The sequence below is a fragment of the Lissotriton vulgaris genome, chromosome 6 (genome assembly GCF_964263255.1).
Source record: "Lissotriton vulgaris chromosome 6, aLisVul1.2, whole genome shotgun sequence".
In the NCBI taxonomy this organism is placed as follows: domain Eukaryota; kingdom Metazoa; phylum Chordata; class Amphibia; order Caudata; family Salamandridae; genus Lissotriton; species Lissotriton vulgaris.
The window spans coordinates 42,316,484-42,338,766 of record NC_141694.1 but is presented as its reverse complement, the minus strand read 5'-3'; positions in this window follow the sequence as shown (position 1 = coordinate 42,338,766).

Here is a 22,283-nt window from a genome sequence, read left to right as displayed (position 1 = left end):
ATCTTCTTTTTGGGAAATGTAAATAGATGTACAGTATGTATCGCATTGTAAAGTAATTGTTTTTCTTTTATGTTCTTTGTATGACTTGTAATAAGTCGAATAAAGATATTCTGACTGACTGACTGACAAGTCAACGCCGTCTCTTCATCTTGCTTCAACATTCTTCGCATGCTCAAAAAAACATTTCGCTGGATCCCCACCGAAACTAGAAAAACAGTCACCCACGCTCTGGTCACGAGCCGACTGGACTACGGAAACACCCTCTACGCCGGTACCACCGCAAAACTCCAGAAAAAACTCCAACGCATCCAGAACGCTTCAGCCAGGCTCATATTAGACATCCCGTGTAAAGAACACATCTCTGGTCACCTGAAAAACCTCCACTGGCTCCCCGTCAACAAGAGGATTACTTTCCGACTCCTTACCCACGCACACAAAGCACTCTACGAAACCGGACCTGAATGCCTCAACACACGACTGTCCTTCTACACCCCCCCTCGCCAGCTACGATCCTCCAACCAAGCCCTTGCCACTGTACCTCGAATCAACAAGACCACCATGGGAGGTAGATCCTTCTCCTACCTGGCAGCTAAAACCTGGAACTCACTTCCCACTCACCTTCGCCTTACTCAGAACCACCTAGCATTCAGAAAGCAACTTAAAACGTGGATATTTGACAAGTAATTCCCCATCCTTCTTCAAGCGCCTTGAGACCCTCTGGGTATGTAGCGCGCTATATAAATTTATTGACTTGACTTGACTGGATCTCTCAGGAATCGTGGGAATGACACACCCTTTCGCTCACTCACTCGTACATGTCCACAATAAGAATTAACCAAGACACGAATATAGTTTAAAATGTTTATTACAACGATTGAGCTCTATAACGCAGTATACAAGCCACAACTAACAGCAAAATGCACAAACCTAATATAGTTAGCATAGCAGCAAGGCCATATATCATAAAGGGAGATGTCATTTCATGAAGACAGTGGATAAAGGACGATAAGGCCTAACCCCCCTCCTCTTGGTTAGAAGAAGTATTATTATATAAAATACGATTGTTGGACTTTGTCAGCAGACCCCATACCTTAGTGCATAGATGGTATATCTACATCATAGGAACCGCATGGTTCTTCTACCTGGATAGGTCCCTCTCCAAGTGTGTGTTAACCAAACATGTCTTCCCATAAAATCAAAGCACGAGTTTACAGCAGCACCAGCTGTGGTAGCATGTTTTGTCTAAGTGCTAGGGACTGACCAGAACAGCATAATGTTGGACTTGGCCCTTTTTGCAGGTACACCCCTAAACTTTTTGCATTTCTTCCAGCCTTTTTCTCTGTGTAGTGTTAGTGGGTTTAGACCTCTGGGCACTTTAGCATTGTGGTTCAGTGTAAAGTGTGTGCGCTCTGTGTTACATTTAGTGACAGTGGCCTGCCCTCCCATAGGAATGCATGGGTGATTCCCTGCTCAATTGTGTGCCAGTGGTACTTCCTATTATGAGAGGAGCAGTGTGGTCAAGTCTGGTATGTATGAAATTGTGAGGATAAATGCTGCACAATGGTGTGCGCAGATTTACTATGACTATGTGAGAAATGCCACTTTTAGAAGTTGGCATTTCTGTGTGCTATGTGTCTGCCTGCCTGATGTGTATGGGCTGTCTGGTTTTGGAGGGACAGGGCAGGCTGAGCCCGACCTGCATTGAATAAAGAGACCTGCAGTTGGAGTATGGGGAGGGGTGACCCTTTGATCTGAGCAGGGCTGTGCCTGGCAAAGTGAATCCTGGCTCCACCTCCCACTGTGCGTCTGATGGCAGACCCCCTCTTCCTAAAAGGCAGGATGCAGCCTTGTAAACAAAGTGATCCAGGACAACACCAAACTTGTTCCGGCTGGGTTCAGTGACTTGTGACTTTTGAGAACAAAGACTTTTGTTGATATAAATATAGGGGCTGTGACCCCATGAGGTTGTTCAGTTATGTGCCAGAATCTAGCCGGGGACTGCTGCTGCTGGGGCCACGGAGGGAGGGGGCTGTCATGAGGGCTCGCCTCGCTGGGCCCTGCATTGCCCATTCCTCTCTAAAGACTTTTTGGGACCTTTTACTTTGCGTGTGTTACTTCTGGATGTCAAGACAAACCTCTGTCCGTGTAACTAGAGGGAAAGGACTCTGAAACGTTCATCTTTCTTGATGAAGCAATTAGCCAAGGGCCTGATTCAAGCTTGCCTCTTGCTGGAGTCTCAGGGACATTATACTTCAACCATCAGGCATCTGGATTCTTATTTGAGGAGGATTCTACTCACAGTTGAGGCCTTTGTTGAGAATTCCAGAGCCTCTGGTTCTACTGCGGGGAATGTGGGCTGAGAATCATCGCTATTGCGGGCCGCTGCATCTGAGTAGCTGTGCTGCTGAGTGCCCGCATTTGCCTGTGTTATGAGTATCATCGCTATCGCTATTGTGGGCCACTGCAGCTGAAGAGCTGTGCCGCTGATTGTCCGCATTTGCCTGTGTTTTACGAAAATCATTGCTATCGCTATTGTAGGCCGCTGCAGCTGAGGATCTGTTGCCGCTGAGTGCCCGCATTTGCCTGTGTTACCAAAGTCATCGTTATCGCTATTGTGGGCCATCGCAGCTAAGAAGCTGTTGCTGCTGAGAGCCCGCATTGGCCTGTGTTATGAAAATCATCGCTATTGTGGGTTGCTGCAGCTGAGGAGCTGTGCCGCTGAGTGCCCGCATTGGCCGTACTATGAAAATCATTGTTATCGCTATAGCGGGCCGCTTCATCTGAGGAGCTGTGCCGCTGAGTGCCCGCATGTGTCGTCCTACGAAAATCATCGCTATCGCTATTGTGGGCCGCTGCAGCGGAGGAGCTGTGACACTGAGTGCCCGCATTTGCAGTCCTATGAGAATCATCGCTATCGCTATTGTGGGCCGCTGCTGCTAAGGAGCTGTTGCGCTGAGTGCCCGCACTAGTCACCACTTCAAGGATATTGTTACCACCTGCGTGTGCTGCTGGGTGCCCGCTTTTTAAGCCCCGTCCCAGGATTATCATGAGTGTGCACCGTGGACCGCTACAGCTGGAAACTGTGGCCGCTGCGAGTCCACCTGCCATCACCGCGACTTCCTTGTGAGGCTGCGTGCTGTGCCCCCTTTAAATCTCAGGTATATTGTGCATCACCGGGTCGCGTGGACCATGGCCGGGAACTAAGTCCGTTCCATACCCTTTTTGTGTGTCAGGCCTTGTTTTCATTCACAGCTGCCCAGCAAGTAGTGGGCAGCTGCAACGTTTAGGGCATCATTCCTTTGGGAGCATTGTGAGAGATAGGAGTGAGATGCACTCCTCCGCCCCAGCGCACAGGCGCACTTTGGATTCTGCTGCATTAGCAGCGCGCACTGACATTTTGGACACCGGCATTTGAGCCCCTTTGAGAAGGCCAGTTGCCAGGGGGACTGTTAGGTTTATAGGGCGCCAGGCAATGTGATGCATGTATTATGATTTATGCACCCTGATTTACCCTGATTTATGCCTCTAATATGGTTTTATGGTTATAAGGTTGTGCATACTGTGTTTATGTTTGTGTTATTTCCTACTGTGAATTAAACCCCTAATGTGAGTTATGCTGGTGAGGTTGGCGCAGAATGTATTTCAAGCCTAAATGTCATACTGTGCATAATATGGTTTGTGTTACAGGATGATGCTGAGAACAGTGTTTGCCAATAATAACTGGTTGTGTTCTACGTCTATTATATGTTCTACATTTACTCTCTTTACTAAGTGATGGTTCTGACAATAGTCCAAGTAGCCCTGTCATATGTATATAATGCCCTGTAAATATTGCCCAGTGCCAGTTGGCACAATGTATATTGCGTGATTACTAGTCTAATATGTTTTATGATAATACAAAGGCTATTTGTGATATAACCTTGTGTGGAGTTCCTTTTGTGGTGTGCCTAGTATGTTGTTGCTGTGTGGGTTGCGCAAATGCTTTACACATGGCCTCCCGAATAAGCCTAACTGCTCATGCCAAGCTACCAAGGGGGTGAGCAGGGGTTATCTTTGACGTGCAACTCCCTTGCCCTGACTAGAGTAGTGGTTTCTGCCTGGCAGAAATCCACTTTCTAACACATAACAAGGGGCATTGTTTATCGACCTTGCTCACAGTGTTCAGACTAAACTCCAGGAGCAAGCAGTGAACGTACAAAGCCGACCGTTCTCATGTGAAATGTATAAACTGAGTCTTGCAAACATAAAGTCATGTAGAAACATGTGCAAAAGCAGCTTCATGTCAGCAGAGCTCATGCTAATTTAGCGATGTCAACAGTGTCTCTAACGGCCACAAGACAGGTACCTGCATTGGCGATCGGCAACACATTGTGCACCGGTGCTGGCTGAAAAGACAGGAATTCATCGTATCTCATTAAATACAGTGCATACTTGCCCTTTCAACATAGCATAGGGCAGCGCAACAAAAAGAATTGTGGCGCTGCCCTACGCCAAATCATTGTAAATGAGGCCCTGGGTTTGAAGATACAAAATATAATTCTGAAAAGTTTCTGACTCATAAAATGGGCATCGCGTATCACACGACATCGCAATTTGGAAGGGTGTGAAAGGGCTCTTTGTTTCCATATTGCTATTTGGCATGCTATATATCAATAGTTTGAGACCACAATTCTGGCCGCAAACTGACTCCCGAAAAGAAGGTGGTTACTGAATTTGCAAAGGCTATTGAGGGAATTGGGAATGGGAATTCAGAAATTGGGTTGGCAGCCTTAGGGGGAGCAAGGAGGGGATCAGTCTACTACCAGCTTCCCCTAATATTTTTCCAAATGGAAAGCTTATTCCATCTCCAAAATTGTGGGTACCCCTACTAGCATGGGAATTAGTGGCATTTTTCAAAATTACTTCTTTTTTACACATGAGTTTACATTTGGAAGGCAGAATTGCATAGAAAGTACACTGGTAATAACACTTGTTCTTCTATTCTGTGTTCTCCTAAGTATCCCGATAAAAATGGTACTTCACTTGTGTGGGTAGGCCTAGTGCCCGCGACAGGAAACTGCCCAAAAAGCATCGTTGACATCACATTTTTCCAGTGAAATGTGGCCCTTTTTTTTACAATGTACCTAGCTGTGGATTTTGGACCCTAGCTCAGACCGCACCTAGGGAAACCTAGCAAACCTGTTCATTTTTTTAAAACTAGACACCCAGGGGGATCCAAGATGGGGTGACTTGTGTGGCTCTCACCAAGTTCTGTTACCAGAATCTCTTGCAAACCTCAAACTTTCAAAAAGAAACATTTTCCTCAAATTTCTCTGATGGAAAGTTCTGGAATCTGTGGGTAGCCACAAACTTCCACCCACCCAGCATTCTCCAAAGTCTCCCGATAAAAATGGTACCTCACTTGTGTGGGTAGGCTTAGTGCCCATGACAGTAAATGGCCAAAACATACTGTGGACACTTCAAAATGCTAGGGAGTCACCTGTGTTTGGTCCCGGGCTCGACGGGCTTTCAAGGAAACCTACCAAACCCAGATAGTTATGAAAACTAAACAACCAGGGGAGTCCAGGGAGGTGTGGCTGGCATGGATCTCCCAACATTTTCCTAGCCAGAATCCCCTGCAAACCTCAAATTTAGTTAATCACATTTTCCTCACATTTATGTGTGGGAAAGTTGTGGGATCAATGAACCGATAAAAATGGGGCCTCACTTGTTTGGGTGGGTCAAGTACCTGCAAAAGGGAAGGGCCTGAAATGTATTGTGGAGACATCAAAATTATCTATCACAAAACTACTTGCTTTTCCAAGGGGGTCTCCTACATTTTTGGTCCCTGGCTCGGCGGCCAGCTAGAGAAACCTACTAAACCCAGAGAGTTCTGTAAACTAGACACCCAGGGAGGTGTGGCTTGCGTAAATCCCCAAAGTTTTTCTACCCAGAATCGCCTGCAAACCTCAAATTTAGCTAAAGAAATCACATTCTCCCATTCGCGGCTTGCACAGGTAAACTCTGTGGGGTGGTGAGGCGGGCGGGGTAGAGGGGTAGTAGAATGCGACATACGACGGGATAGTGAAAAGTAAATAAACAAATAAATACAACAGCTTACCTTGCGATCACTGTATCATCGAGTCTGTAATGCGGTGAGCACAAGGAAAGTGGTTTTATTTACTTACTTTTCACTTTCCTGTCGTATGTTGGATTCCACTACCCACCACCCCGCCCTGCCTCACCGCCCCACAGAGTTAACCTGTGTGAGCCGCCACTGCATTTTCCTCATATTCACTGACCCATTTGTGTTTGGGTGGTGGGGGTATTGGGAATGCCCATTTTGGGCAGTCTCCACCCCTGACATATAAAAAAAAAGAATCCCTGATGCCTAGTGGCTTTCTTGACCCCCCTGGGGGGCATATCAGGGGCCAATACCTGCACCTGTCCCCCATGGGGGGCAGAAGAACCGTTTTGAATGTACTGTAGGTGGGGGCATGGTCTTGCCCAATGAGGGCAGCCCCTACCTCTAAAAAAAAAATCCTGGTATCTAGTGGACTTTCTGCCCCCCGGGGGTTTGATCGGGGGTAATAACCAGTTCTATTTTAGGCAGTGCTCACAGGAGAAATGGGCAGGTGCACGCTGTTTTCTGACGGGAGCCGTGGCACTTATTTTTTCACAAACTAACCACTGGTCCAGAATGAGTCATTCATGTATGTAGAAAGCAAGGCAAAGCATGAGACAGAGGGACACAGAGTGATGTCTCCACAGAAGAAGAAGTTGTGCTTCAGGTGTGGATTTTTGTTTCCACATAAAGGTAAATGTTCTGCCATTCGACAAGTGTGTCGGAAGGAGAACCATTTTGTAACGTCTTGCAGGGTACATTAAAAAAGAAGTGCATCACAGCACAAAGACTTAATGGCCACCGAACGCTTCAGAAGCAATGCTAAACGCACGCTCACAAGCCAAGCTACCACATCAAATGAGACAAATCAATATCAAACAAAGTTGATCTTCATCTAAATCATCGTCAGAGTTCTTCAATATCTACATCAAGTTAAAGTGAAGACAATGGTTGTGCAATGTCGATGTTTACCTCAGTAAAATGTACGCATGTTGGAATGACCACTTGTGAAGAAAAATACAGGTAAAAAATAAGTTGACATGAAAAAGCACCAAACTCATGCAAACGCCATCTGAAGATTATACTGAAGGGAAGCGATTGATCAATACCCTTTATTAATGATAGTGGTACGTCAATAAATATAATGCCTGATGAGAAATACAATGAATTATATCTATTGCCACAACTTAAGCCATTGAAAACTAAAGTGTATACAAGGGCTGCATCAGTGCCCTTAAAGATTTAAGGTTTATTTGAAGCAGTGATGAAACACAAGAAAACAAAAGTGCAAGCACCCATTCATGTACTTCAAGGTAAAGCATCAAGTGCCTGTTTTCTCGGCTTCAGCGAACTCCTGATATAGGACTGATATCAGTGAACTATAACATGAATGCTCATAGTGAAATAGTAATTTAATTCCCTTCATTGTTCAATGGGTTAGGAAAACTCAAGACTATGAAAGTACAATTACACATTAATGAATACATCCGTTCTATAGCACAACCACACAGATGAACTGCATTTCATTAACAGGAAGCTGTTGAAAAAGGACTTAAGTCATAGCTCAAACATCATATCATTGCACTTTTCACTGGTCCAGTGCCCATAGTGGTAGTGCTCGAAACGGACAATGAATGAGCTGAACTCACCTCTGATGACATGAGTCAAGCGAACAAGGCAATTGAACGAGAACAACATCCAGGTCCGCAAATCGCTGACATGATAAACCAATTGAATGGTGTGAAGGCCTTCTCTCGCCTTCATTTGAATACAGGATATCATCAGTTGGAACTGGAGGAGAGTTGCAGGTACATTACAACCTTTTCTACACATATTGTCTGTCCTGCAAGAAAAGACTTAGTAACAGTCTGTCATGAATGTGTTTAATTATAGAGATGATATATTGGTTTTCGGAGCTACACCGAAAGAGTACGATAAAGCTCTCATGCAAGTGTGTTGTTTACTTGCAGGTCTGACTTTCAATGCTGACAAACGTGAGTCCCATAAGACAAAGCTCAAATTCTTTGGCCATATATTTTCTGATGGGGACATGACACCTGATCCAGCTAAAGTTCAAGCAAATTCAACTGCCAATCTCCACAAAATGTTTCCAAGTTGCGTTAATTTCTGGGCATGGACAGCTACTGTTCTTGATATACACAAGATTTTGCCACTGTAAGTGCTCAGTTGAAAGACTTGACGGAAACTAATGTTTCATTTTATTGGTCCTATGTATTTGAGCAAAGCTTCAAGAAGATCAAACAAGCTATTGAGAACACTACTAAAATGACCTACTTTGATCCAAAGCTTCATACATGGGTTGTTGTTGATACTATCCCTGTTGTGTTAGGCGCAATGCTTGCACAGCACAGTGGACAGCCAATGCTCGAAAGCATACTATAGCATTTGCAAGCAGAAGTTTATCCCAAACTGAAGGTGCCACTTCACAACCTGAGAAAGAAAGTTTAGTTGTGATGATGGCTTGTGAATATTTCCAAGTATTCTTATATGGAAAGCCTTTCACTCATGTGAAAGATCATCAAGTATTGTTGACCATCTTTGGCAATTCAGAGGCCAAGATGCCTCCTCGCATTGAACTTTGGGGTCTACGATAAGAAGAATACAACTACACAATTGGGCATTGTCCAAGGAAATATCAAAACCCTGCTGACTACTTCTCATGAGTGCCTCTTCAGAGCAATGGTACCCCTTCTAAGACAGCTGTAGCCTACATACATTTCATTGTGGAATTCAGCACACCAGCTGCCATGTTGGAACAAATTGTCACTGCCACAAGTCAAGATTGTGACATGTTAAAATTGAAAGACATTATTGCACATCATTCTTTAAACCAGCAAAATCGGCTGCTTACCAGTGATAGTGAATATCAGAAGTTTAAAAATGTCGAAGATGAACTGTCTATTACCCAAGAAGGCGTTATCCTGAGAGGTTTGAGGATTGTTTTTCCAGAGTCAGCGACAACAGATAATTGAAGTGGCTCATGAAGGACATCATGGAATCGTTGCCACGAAACAAGCTCTCTGAGACCGAGTCTGGTTTCTCCATCTCGATGAGACAATTGAAAGAGAATTGAAGGCCTGTTTTCTGTACAGCTGCCTTTCATCGAAAGCCACTCAACACATCTTAAATGAGGTGAACAGACAAAATATCGACTCCAAAATATCGACTGGACATAATATCGAGTTTTAAATATAGACTGGACAAAATATCGACTGGACATAATATCGACTACAAAAATATCGTTTTTCAGGTAAGTGAAGTAATATCGACTGTTTAAAATATAGATAGCAAAAATATCGAATTTTTAATAATATATAATATTTTATAGTGTATTTTTATGTAATAATATGTGTGAAAAGTGTGTATTAATGTTATAAAATATTTTATTCAATGGAATTAGTTTTTTTAATAATTGCGTTATGTAATTCTGTAGCGGGTTGTGGGTTTATAGGGGAATAGGGTGGGAAGTAATTTAATAATAATTAATTAATTAATTAATATATGTTTGTAAATATTTATAATTAATAATTAATTGATAATTAATAATAATTAGTTAATTAATTAATATAATTTTGTACATATTTTGAATTAGTAATTAATTGGTAATTGATTAATTGTAATTAGTTAATTACATTAATTAGAGTACATTTTAATATATATAATTTTGTGTTATTAAGTAATTAATTGGGAAAAATTAATATTAATTATTAAAATAATTACAGCTAATGTGCTAATATATTTACTTTATTGTTATTGTTAATTAATAATTAATTGCTAATTAAATAATATTGATAAATTTTGGGTAAAGGAGTATTTTTAGGGTTCAGGGTCAGTTTTTAGTTTTTGGGTAAAGGGGCATTTTTAGGGTTCAGGGTCAGTTTTCAGTTTTTGGGTAAAGGGGCATTTTTAGGGTTCAGGGTCAGTTTTCAGTTTTTGGGTAAAGGGGCATTTTTAGGGTTCAGGGTCAGTTTTCAGTTTTTGGGTAAAGGGGTATTTTTAGGGTTCAGGGTCAGTTTTCAGTTTTTGGGTAAAGGGGCATTTTTAGGGTTCAAGGTCAGTTTTCAGTTTTTGGGTAAAGGGGCATTTTTAGGGTTCAGGGTCAGTTTTTAGTTTTTGGGTAAAGGGGTATTTTTAGGGTTCAGGGTCAGTTTTGGGTTTTTGGGTAAAGGGGTATATTTTAGGGTTCAGGGTCAACAAATAAGATTGTAAATTTTTTTTTTTATTATTTTCATTTATTTTTTAATTATTATAATTTAATTTAAGTATTTTTAAGTATATTTTAGTAATTAAAATTTAATATTAAATTAATTTAACACTGTTTTTAATAAAGTCGATATTTTTTACATCTATATTATTGTTAACGATATTTTGTACTCGATATTTTTGTACTTACCTGTTTGTAGATAGAAAGTCGATATTTTGTCTGTCGATATTTTGGCAACGATATTTTTGCAGGTCGATATTTTGGCAGTCTATATTATTTCAGTGATCCCTTAAATATGTCAGAGTTGCCAAAGCATGCATGGCAACGAATTGCCATTGACTTTTTCGGTACTCTTGACAACGGACATCACCTGATGGGGATTGTTGATGAATGCTCCAGCTTTCCATTGATAGAAGATCTCTTATCCACCACTCAAGAGTCGTCAAGAGATTAGACAACATGTTAGCGGCATGGGATGTTTCAGAAATTTTAAAATCTGACAACGGCCCGCCTTTCAACAGTCGAGAATCTAGAGACTTTCTCAGTCATCTTAATGTGAAGCATCAGAAGAGCAAACCTGTTTGACCACAGGCCAATCGCCTTGTTCAATGTTTCATGAGTACTCTCAAGCAAGCTGTTCAGCGTGCTGTTTTGAAAAACGTGGCCATAAAACTATCTTAAATTCTACTCTTTGAGCTTATAGTTTGACCCCTCAGTCAACCACAGGTGAAAGCCCTGCAACCTTGATGTTCAGGAGAGCCATGATGATAAAGTTACCTCAATGGACCAACAGAAAATCAAGTGCTGAGGCATAAAAGCCTATGCCGGTAAGCACCGACATGCGAAGGACATTACGGTCACTAGAGGAGATTGAGTGCTTGTCCATTAGCTTAGAAAATGGAAATCTGATGCTTATATTTGATGCTGCGCCAGCAAAGGACACATGGTGACTGTCCAACGTCCTGGGAAGTCTATCATGCGAGCTTCCTCACATTTCTGATATGTGGCTCATCACATGTCAAGCCCCGGTGTGAGTGTAGAGACTGAGGCCCTTATTTATGAAGATTTGGCATGGTGAAGTACTGGGTTTTTAAAAACCCAGCGGTGCCAGGGAACACACCCTAAGACTTTGAGTCCTTCCTGTTCTAGACTACAGAAACACAGAGTCTTCTTGGTGAAGTCAAAGATCGTATTTATTGGCTGCAGCCAGTAACAGGTATCCTAGAAGTACAACACGGTGTATATTCTCAGGAGACTGCTCAATCTTACAAAGCCAGCCTTCTCTTTATATACAAAATTTTATGCTTTAGGCAAACATTCCTTATTTTACAGTTGACCATTCACATATTTTCACTACAAAGAAAAAGCAGAGTCATGATGACAAGCCCATATTTTAGTTTGTCCAGCTCACAATTACTTACCCGGCAAGACCCAGTATTTTCATCAGATTTCGACGGACCCCCAATAAAAACGGGCACCTCCTCCTCGTAAAGCAAGTCATAAAGAAAGAAAACAGGGACAGGTGTGCGTAAGATTAGGCATGGTTTGTGTGCGATGAAAGGTTTATGATATGTTGTGCTTTTGATACTAATCTCATTCGGCCACTGGGAAAGGAACTGGCCCAACAGGTTTGGCTTCAGGCAGTGGAGTCAGCTTGCCCAGGTCACAGAGGAGTCAGCAAAGGTGTACGTGTCCTTCAGACTCGTTTTTGGCCTTAGTTATTTGGCCTATGTGAGGGCAATCACAAAATGGCTGCCGTTCACAAAATGGAACCTGAGGGTTCAGGACGGAAACTCTGATGTCAGGGTCATTTCGTCACCCGAATATGACGAAAATGCTTGTGCATAGTATTCTCTTCATTCTTGGTCTGTTGATACCAAAATCGTCATGATACGACGATGTTTATAACACAGGTCCAGAATTTTCAGTACCACAATAGGGTAGTGCAGCAAGTCATCTGCTGCGCTGCCTTACGCCAAAGTGAAAGGGCAGGAATTCACTGTATTTATGCAATTCGGTGCATTCCTTTTCTTCCCCCTGCGCTGGTGTTGTTTTGGCAGCCTAAGGCACATGCAGGCACCCTTGCACCCTGGTGCAAGGGTGCCTGTGTTTTTGGCTGGATTGTTTTTGTGCAGGAAGGGGCCTCTTCCTCTACAGAAACAATCCTAAGAGGTGTTTTCCTCTTCCTAGGTGTTCTGCAGGATGCAGCACACCTAGAAAGAGGAAACAATGAGGAGAAATGTGCCTCACTTTTGGAGGCATAAGGATTTGGAGCTTCCCCTGATTTACAAGCGTTTGTAAATCTGGAGCAGCGTCAAAATCCACGGGTGTGGATGTGAAAACCCACCGCAACGCTCATGGAATGGCTTCCAAGCACACAGTAAGGCAGCACTAACTTGCCTTACTCCATATCTATGGAGCCCTTCAAAGCCATGCATAGTAGCTTTACGTTGCATCATACAAAGGATTTTTTTAATTTTCTCCGCTGGACTGTCACAAAAAGTGACACTCTGGCGGTGCAAGGGGCTCATAAACATGCCCCTTGGTCTGAAAGGACAATTGGATACCTCTGACTGCTGTTGTTCCTACATTGCCAACAAAGATCATGAAAACTTTGACTGCCTGTCCCCAGTTTCAGAAGACACAGGCGGGATGTGTGATCAGAGAACCACAAAAACTCATTGAAGTGTTAAAATTGTAAATATTTGAGAAACTTTGTCATTTTTTATTTAGCAGAGGGGGAGATGTAGTGTTGTGTGAACTTGGAATGACAGAACCCTTTTGGCTCCTGATGGACCCCATAGAACTGTGACGTAAGTGTTAAAGCGCAGTGAAGTGAATGCAAGTTTAGAATGTTGAGTTTGCGATTATACACAGAAGAATTAAGACGTATTGTACTAAGTTCCATTTGTGGCATAATCATTAGCAGGTACCCTGGCTGGGTAGGATGCTACAGCCATCATACACAAGGAACCCATCTAATGCACCACCAAAAATGACGACATCACACCAGCCATGGTCAACTTCTGACTCCAAACAGGCAGCAAAACCAGCATCATGGGCACCCTCACCTTCTGTCCTCCATGACCACTTCCAGCCTTCAGCAACTTGATCGCACCCCTCTCCAAAGACTACAACAACTACATTTTCCCAAGTGAACTTAACTTCCACCTCGATGACTACAATGACATCAACATTACCAACCTTCTCCACAGCATGAACAACATCAGACTCACCCAAAATGCCCATTACACCAGGCACACCGCAGGCCACACATTAGACACCATCTTCACCTGCAGAGACCATATCAGGTACAGCCACACCACGGAACTCACCTGGACCCACCACTTCAACATCCACTTTAACATCACCAGCTCGCGGACCTCCACCCCTAGTCTGCCCAACCTCCCCACAGGAACTGGAGCAAAGTGTCAAAGGAAAAATGGACCAACTCCCTCAACCCCACCCACCCCATCTCCTCCAACAACCTAAACCAGAACATCAGAAACCTCAACAATTATATCACCAACTGCGCCGACAGCATAACTCCCATCTGCAATAACACCCAAAAAAAAGTCCACCCAGACACAACACACAAGACCTCCTTCAAAACAGCCCTCAACCTCTACCACAGACAGTTGAGAGAATTGAAAAAAAGATTTCAGCCTCTTGCATCAAATCAAGTTCCAATAACAGCAAAGAACTTTTCATCATCGTCAAATAATTCTCCAACCCCTCAGCTGCAACAAACAACATTACCCAGTCACAGGAACTCTGCAACAACCTTAAAAAACTTATTCCATGACAAGAGCGCCAACATCTACAGAAACTTCAAACGCCAGCCCAAGGTCACTGACTTCTTCAAGCAACACAATGATCCCACTAATACCACAGACATTCGACTAAATGAATGAAGCCAGCTCACCCCACAGTGCACCGCCTCTGTCAGGAACTCAGTCCAATCAGGGGTCCCAACCGACCCTTGATTTCACCAAATCTTCAACCTATGCGAAGTCAGAATCAGCCACTTACTCACCACCTTGTTCAACACCTAAATTGCCACAGCCACCTTCCCCATGGACTGGAAACATGCAGAAGTCAACACCATACTAAAGAAACCATCAGCAGACTCCAGCAAACACAATAACTACTGAACCATCTCCCTGCTCTTGTTCCAAGCCAAAGTATTAGAAAATGCCATCAACAACTACTCTCATCACATTTGGAATGAAACTACCTACTCCCAATCCAGATCCTGCATGAACCACAGCACTGAGACAGCCCTCATTGGCTACAAGTGGCATCCAAGCTCTACTAACCGAGGAGAGACTGTAATCCTATCAGACCTCTTGGCAATCTTCAACATACTCTCCCACTACACACACTCATCACAAGGCTGCATAACATAGGTATCCAAGGAGCCACTCACAGTTGGGTTGTTTCTTTCCTCACCCAGAGAACGCAAAAAGTCTGCCTATCCCCCTTCATCTCCGAACCCAAGGAAATCATCTGTGGAGTACCCCAGGGATTCTCACTCAGCCCCACCCTCTTCAACACTCATATGACACCTCTGGCCAGCATCTCCAAAACCCATGGGCTCAACATCATATCCTATTCTGACAACACGCAACTCATCTTCTCCCGCGCCAAAGACACCACCGACACCCACTTCCACAACTGCATGACAGACGTCACCAACTGGATGAAGGACAACTGCCTGACTCAGACAAGACAGGGGTACTGAACAAAAGCTCCTCCTGGGACGCATCCTGGTAGCCTTCAGAACTCTGATGTAATCCTACCCCCACTGACCTCACTAGGAACCTGGGCATCATTCTGGACAACAAGCTCACCATGATAACTCAGGTCCTCCTCCTGCTTCTTCATCCTCCACATACTTTGTAAGCCATTCAAATGGCTAGCCCAAATCTCAAAACACACCATCCCACAGGCCCTCGTCGCCACCCGACTGTACTACTGCAACGTTCTCTATGCCGAGATTGCAGTTCACCTCCTCCGATGACTACAGATCATACAGTACGCCGCAACCAGACTCATCCCGGATCTCCCTAGATTAACTCCACTGTCTTCCTGTACAGAAAAGATGCCAGTTCGAGCTCCTGACCCATTTATACAAGGCCCTAAACAACCCCAGACCTGCCTACTTAAACCACTGCCTGAACTTCCGTCAGCCCATCAGAAACCTCCGCTCCATGTCCCTTTTTCTAATCCTCACCCTCTGCATACGATGTAGCAAATGCAGAGGTCGTTCCTTCTCATACCTAGCAGCAAAGACCTGGAACCATTTACCCTTTTATCTACGGACCTCCCCATCTCTTTCAGAGTTCTGAAAGTTCCTGAAGACCTAGCTATTCAGCTAAACAACTGGATGCTGCCTGCTCCTGTATACCATCAGGGGTGACAAGAAGCCCTCTACAAATCTACTGATTGTTAGATTAATTGATTACAATGACTCTAAATGGATATCATTTACAAAGTCAGTAGTTATCGATAACATTTAGGACCCCTTAAACCTTACTCCCACACTCAAGGTGTCTTCTAGCTGCCATCCAAGATCTGTGCGGTTGGGTCACTTTACAGATAAGATGAACGCATTTAAATGCTTGATCCATGGCCCAGTGGTACACTAATAGAAAATCCACTCCCTCACCCTTTGTTGCTGATACACCTAAATATTTAATATAAAAAGCGGTTCTGTCGGGTGCAGAACATGAGTAATTTAAAGAATACTGTTATTGTAGTTGCAGACCCCCCTCTTGAGACAACACAATTCAAAACCTCACAATTAATGACTCGAGGTCTTATTCATTGCATTTTTGGTATTTATATGTATTAAATTCATTCAATTGGTATTTCATTAAATACAGACAATAGACTGTCAAAGTGGATTTTGTGAGGTTTTGAATTGTGTTGTCTCAAGAGGGGGATCTGCAACTACAATATCAGTATTCTTTAAATTACTCATGTTCTGCACCCGACAGAACCGCTTTTTATATTAAACATTAATTACCCAGGTTCTCAGGGACACAGGGTCACCCCTTTTTCTTTAAATATAAATATGATACACCTAAATAGACATTTTGTTGAAAGAAGATGTGTGCGAAATTTCATGCACTGTTCGCAAGAGTAGCATGGGTGAACGGAGCTCGCGGAGTTCCACTACGCAGAATTCCGTGGAGTTGCAAAAAAAACTCTGTTCCACTCCGCCCTTCTGATCTGTTGTTCTGTTTGTTTTTCATTTCCCTCTTTGCATTCAAATGCTCATTTTCTCATTTACACTCTGAGGTAGATTGACGAGAAAGTGCCGCAGCGTGACACCGCATGTCCTTTGGCTGCGCCACACTGCAGCACTTTCAGAGCACAGGAATGCAACATATTTACAAGGATATGTTGCATTCCTGTGCTCTCTCCTGCGCTGGCACACAAACTGCAGACACCCTTGCACCATGGGGAGATTGTTTTTGTGCAGGAAGGGGCACCTTCCTGCACAAAAACAACCTCTTCAAGCATATTCCTCTTTCAATGCGTACATACCTCCTAGGAGGCCGGCCAAACAACCATGCATACTTTGGGAGTGCATAAAGCGCGCCTCGCTGTGCTCAGTCCTGCCCGACCTGTCTCCAATCCCTCGCAGAGATTTCTTTTTCATTTTTGCACTGCTCAAATACCAGTGGGGGGACACTCCTCCGCCTTACCGGAGCAGCCGCCACTGTTCGTGAAGCTTAGAGCTTGGCCAATGTGTAGTAGTTGTTGCATTTTCTGGAGAAAGACAGCGTCAATTCATCTTAACTTACTCAAACAGAAGACATTTTCAGGTCATGTCAAAGGTCAGCATCATATCGTGAGAAGACACCCTGGACAGCTAAAATATAAGACAAGGTCTTTGGGTAAAATAATAGGGGAATGAGATTCGGCTTCACGTGGTACGTTCTCATGTCACCACCTGTTGAGGAATGAAATGCACAACCCTCTGGCTTCGGCTGCACATGGATGAAACTTGTGAGTTACTGAAAGAAGGCGGATTGGAATACCTACAATAGGATCAGAAACCTTGCAGATATCTTTGCCAGTATCTTGAGAACTATGAGTAATGCAGTCACACTCCACTACCCTGGAGTGCAAAGTGTAACTTTATTTATAACACAGAACATTCTTTTCCGCTGAAGTAGCATTTGACTGTAGAATATTGATTGGATATTTGTTATAGCCTAAAGAGTTGACCTTGTTTGCTTTCATAATATTTCTTTGTGTTTGCCTGAGCTGTTAATTTGACTTTCCTTTGTGCTCATATTTCATTTTGCTGCTCCTCTAATTGTATTTCTTTGTTTCAGCTTGAACTGTTGACCTTGTTTGCCCTTGCACTCTCATTCCTTTCTGATAGCTTGAAGCTTGAACTTACTTCATCTTGCACTTTTATTTCTTTGTGCTATCTTACAGTTTTGAGCATTTCTGCTCTTGCGGTTTGACTTCATTGTGCTGGCTTCAGACGGTTGACCTTGTTTGTTCTTGTGCTATTTCTCTCTTTTGCCTTCATGCTAACATTAGTTGCTGGCCTTGTTCTGCCTGGCAGTCTAGCTTGAGCTGTTGGCTTTGGTTGCTCCTCGAGTCTTTTGCCTTTGTGAAAGCATGAACTGCTGCTATATCTTCTCACACTATTAGAGAAAATCATTAACAAATGCCTCATTGAACACCTCAACAACCACCAACTGCTCAACAGATTTAGCCTGGATTCGGACCCAATCATAGCATAGACAACATCTGCAGGATCCTGGACAGAGGAGTAATGGCAGACCTTATCCTCCTGGGCCTCTCTGCAGCATTTAACAGTACTCATCCACCCCATCCAATGCCTGCATGACATCGGAATCCCTAGGCCGTACTCCTCTTGATCTGGTTCTTCCTGACTGGCAAGACCCAGTCAGGCTACCTGACTGCAGCTATCTTTGATGCCCATAACCTCATCTGCAAAGTCTCGTCTCGTAAATATCCCTCCTGAGACTGACCCTCTTTAACCCTCACATGATCCTGCTGGCAAGCATCAACATCCTCTCACAACATCAACATCCTCTCCTACGCTGATGACGCACAACTTATACCCCCCTCATGACCAAATCACCCAGCACCAAGAACATGTTCACTTCATGCCTGACCAAAATTGCTGATTGTATGAATTCCAACTGCCTGAAGCTGCTCACACACATGACCAAAGTTGTGAGACTCCACCTGATAGTCAACAGGCCTTGGACCTCCACCTACCTCCACCACCCACTCCAGGAACCTTTGGATCGTCATTGACTGCAAACTCAACATGAGATTCTAAATCAAAGCTGTCCCTGCTTCATGCTTTCACACCTTTAAGTTGCTGAGATAGGTTTTTTAAGTGGCTCCCTATCAACATCAGTAAAACTGTCACCCACATCCTTTGTCACTAGCCTATAGGAACACCCTCTACGCTAGGATCAACAAGCAACTCTTCAGGAGGCTACAGACCATTCAAAATTCAGAGACCAGAATCACTCTCTACCTTGCTCACCACACACACATCACACCTCACTTCTAGGAGATACACTGGTTATCCATAAACAAACTAGTACAATTCAAACTCTTAACTCACACCTTCTCTCCATGCACACCTCAGCAAAAATTTCTGATACCTCTGCTTGGCCGGACTCCGACTGGCACGCATCCCACGCATGCGGAATACCAGATTTGTTGGTTGAGCATTCTCCTGCATCGCTTCAAAAGCTTGGAACGACCTGGTGGTACACAACAGAGCCTCCTCCTCACTTCTCTAGTTCCACAAGGAGTCGAAGACCTGGCTCTTCAAATAGCCACTGCTCTCATCCTATGCAGAGATAAACTTACATCTGCCCAGTTCTAGTATACCCTCCCTGATGATAGCATACTTCACAAATCAACATAACATAACCTGACATCCCTGGCGTGGGTTCCCCCTAACGTTTTGCTTACAGACCTCCTGTTTTTGCTGACGTAATATTCTGCACACTTTAGCACTGCTAACCAGTGCGAAAGTGCTTATGCTCTGTGATTAAAACAAAGTAACATTGGCTTATCCCCAATTGGCATATTTAATTTACTTATAAGTCCCAAGTAAAGCAGCACTGCATGTGCCCAGAGCCTTTCCATTAAATGATACTAGTGGACCTACAGCACAGATTGTAAACACGTCTCATGTCTGCCATTGCAGAGCCAGTGAGTGCAGTTTAAACAAAGTAAACCTTTAGCCAGGCCCAAACATTCCTTTTTTTAATGCATATAAGTAACCCAGAGGTCAGGGTGCAATTTGAAGAGCACTCTGGACCATTCAAGCAATAGCCACACATAGTAAGAGTAATTAGGTATATGATGAAAGACCCCTCACATATAATTGATTTTACAATATCAGAAATTCTGAAGATACTTTATTTTGCGGAAGACACATTTTCATGGGCTGCCAACTGGCAAAGGAAAAAAAATGTACACGCGATATCAGACATTGCTTTCTGTGCAGCACGACTATTTGTCTTTTGTGCATCATGTATTTAAGTCGGCACACAATTTTTGAAATGCCCAGCAAAACCTGCGATTTACTATCCAAATACTTTGAAAGCAGGTTTGCAACAATAGCTATTTGGCTCAATTTTCTGCAATTTTTCTTGAAATGAATCTACCACCCCCTCACTTCTCCTGGAAAGAGTGGCTTGCCCAAGCATCGCAATAATGGCTGATATTATGCCATTGCTATCTCAGTTATAATTTTCGTGAACAAGGACACAAGATACAAGGGAGTATATTTACAGGGATTTAACGCCGCCATAGTGTCAAATTTTTGACATGATGGCAGCTTTTTTTTTGTATCCCTGCAAAATCCAGTGAGCTGCATTTTTTCAACGTTAACATGATTTTTTCATAGTGGCACTTAGAGGGACTTACCGAAAATCAGATGCAAGGTAGGTGTTCCGCATAAAAACTCCTGCAAAATGCACAACGTGATATTTACAAGGATTTCCTTGTATGTCGCTAAAAAAGAAAAACTGCTGCAAAATCCTATTAGAAGCAGTTTTTTAATATCAGAAATTAGCTAGTCTTAAAAATGGTGCAAACACACATGGGGCCTCATTTAAGAGGTTTTGGTGCAGGACAGTGGGCAAGGAATCTTGCTGCGCTGCCCTGCAACAAAACAAAAGATAGAGCGCATTCCTGTCTTTTTCACCTACGTTGGCGCACAATGAGTGCCATGTGGCAACCCAGGCACCCTTGCACCATGGTTCCAAAAGTGCCTGCATTGCAGATCTGACTTCCTGCACAAAATCAATCAATCCAGGCGATTTCCTCTTTCAAAGTATGCTGCAGAAGTCTGCACACATAGAAGGGAAAAAAGAGAGAACATTTATACTTGTTGCACCTCTGAAACGCCACGCTTGGGGCGGTGGTATATTCTGATGCATTTCCGGTTTGCGGTTTCTCGTAAATCTGTGAATGCTTCAGATTCCATGGGTTTTGGGTGGGAACACCCACAGCAACACCAATGGAATGCCACAGTTTTATGTGTGAAAGGGGTACATATTTACAAGGCCATGAAAAGCCACGTAAAGTTGCATTACGTGGCCCAGCAAATATACTGTGGCACATTGCCCAGCGGAATGACATTCCAGCGGTGCCGCTAGGGTTGCATAATAGAAGAGCTTTCACAAGTGATCCTTGGCAAGGTCAGCAATGCCATGGACCTCCTGCCATTCCAGCTAGGAGCACCAAGGAGACCACCACCCCTGTCATGATTCACTCACCTGAACAACTGCTCCATTCCCGTTGGGTGACGATTGGAAAAGGAAGCGGGACACCGGGAACCGCTGAAAGCCAGAGACACTCCGGAGCCATCTGGAACTGTGGAAGAAGGAGAGAAGGAGAGACGCACAACCAGTCAACCTTAAATTAGATAATCTGCTGTCTGAGGAATCTCATCCAGGGGCCTGACCCCACACCGGATAGCCAATTCGAAGTGGAGCCATCTTCCCCGGGGAAGTGTTCAGGGTAAGTGTCGGGATCCTGTTTCTGAGTGCAATCGTGCATCGTCGCTACTGCATGCAGCGCCTTTCGCCTCTCTTTTATAACCTTGCCCAGATTAGGGTGGCTTGTAGTTGTGGTGGGGGATGCTTGCTCCTCCTATGCCTCCCACTATGACTCCACGAATGACAGCTTGTTGCACAGATCCTTCACTCCCTGTCTGCAGCACTTGGGGACCAAAAGATTCCAGCCAGGTCCAGACCTGTTCAGCCGCATCACAGAATTAGGTGTTTCCATCTGAGACCACTTTTTTTTGTAAAATTAGACAGTCCACACCGGGTTACGTGCACTTATACTTTTGAGTAAACTAGACTTTGTGTTTAGATAAATCAATTTCCACCAAGTAGCTTCTGTTAAGCGTTTTTATTTATATTTCATTTATGTACTATTTTTTCTTAACTCTTATTTCTTTTCTATTTTTTATAAACGTCTTTTGGTTGTTTTTGTACAAATATTTTTCACATATAATACATGACAGTAATTTCACATTGAATAATTCTTAAAATAGCTACACAATTTATAATTTCATTACAACACAGAATATATTCCCTTCAACGCGTTTCGGCCGTTCGCCTTCTTCAGGAATTCTGCATTTTCTTTTCTTACATCAACAGTAGCTATAATGATGAGAGATGATATTTTAGTATTTTATCTTTTACAGCATGTCATTCATTCTCAACGCCTAGTAAGTTACTTCTGTTCTTCTATTTCTAACAATGAATCTATCTATTAATTTCGTTGTGATTTACCCAGTGCCATAAGTTGGCCCTACCTAGCTGGGTGCTGTCATATCTACTCTTATATACATTTATTTATTTATCAAAACTATACATTTATATACATAATTTACAATTTTCTCAACCAGTTATA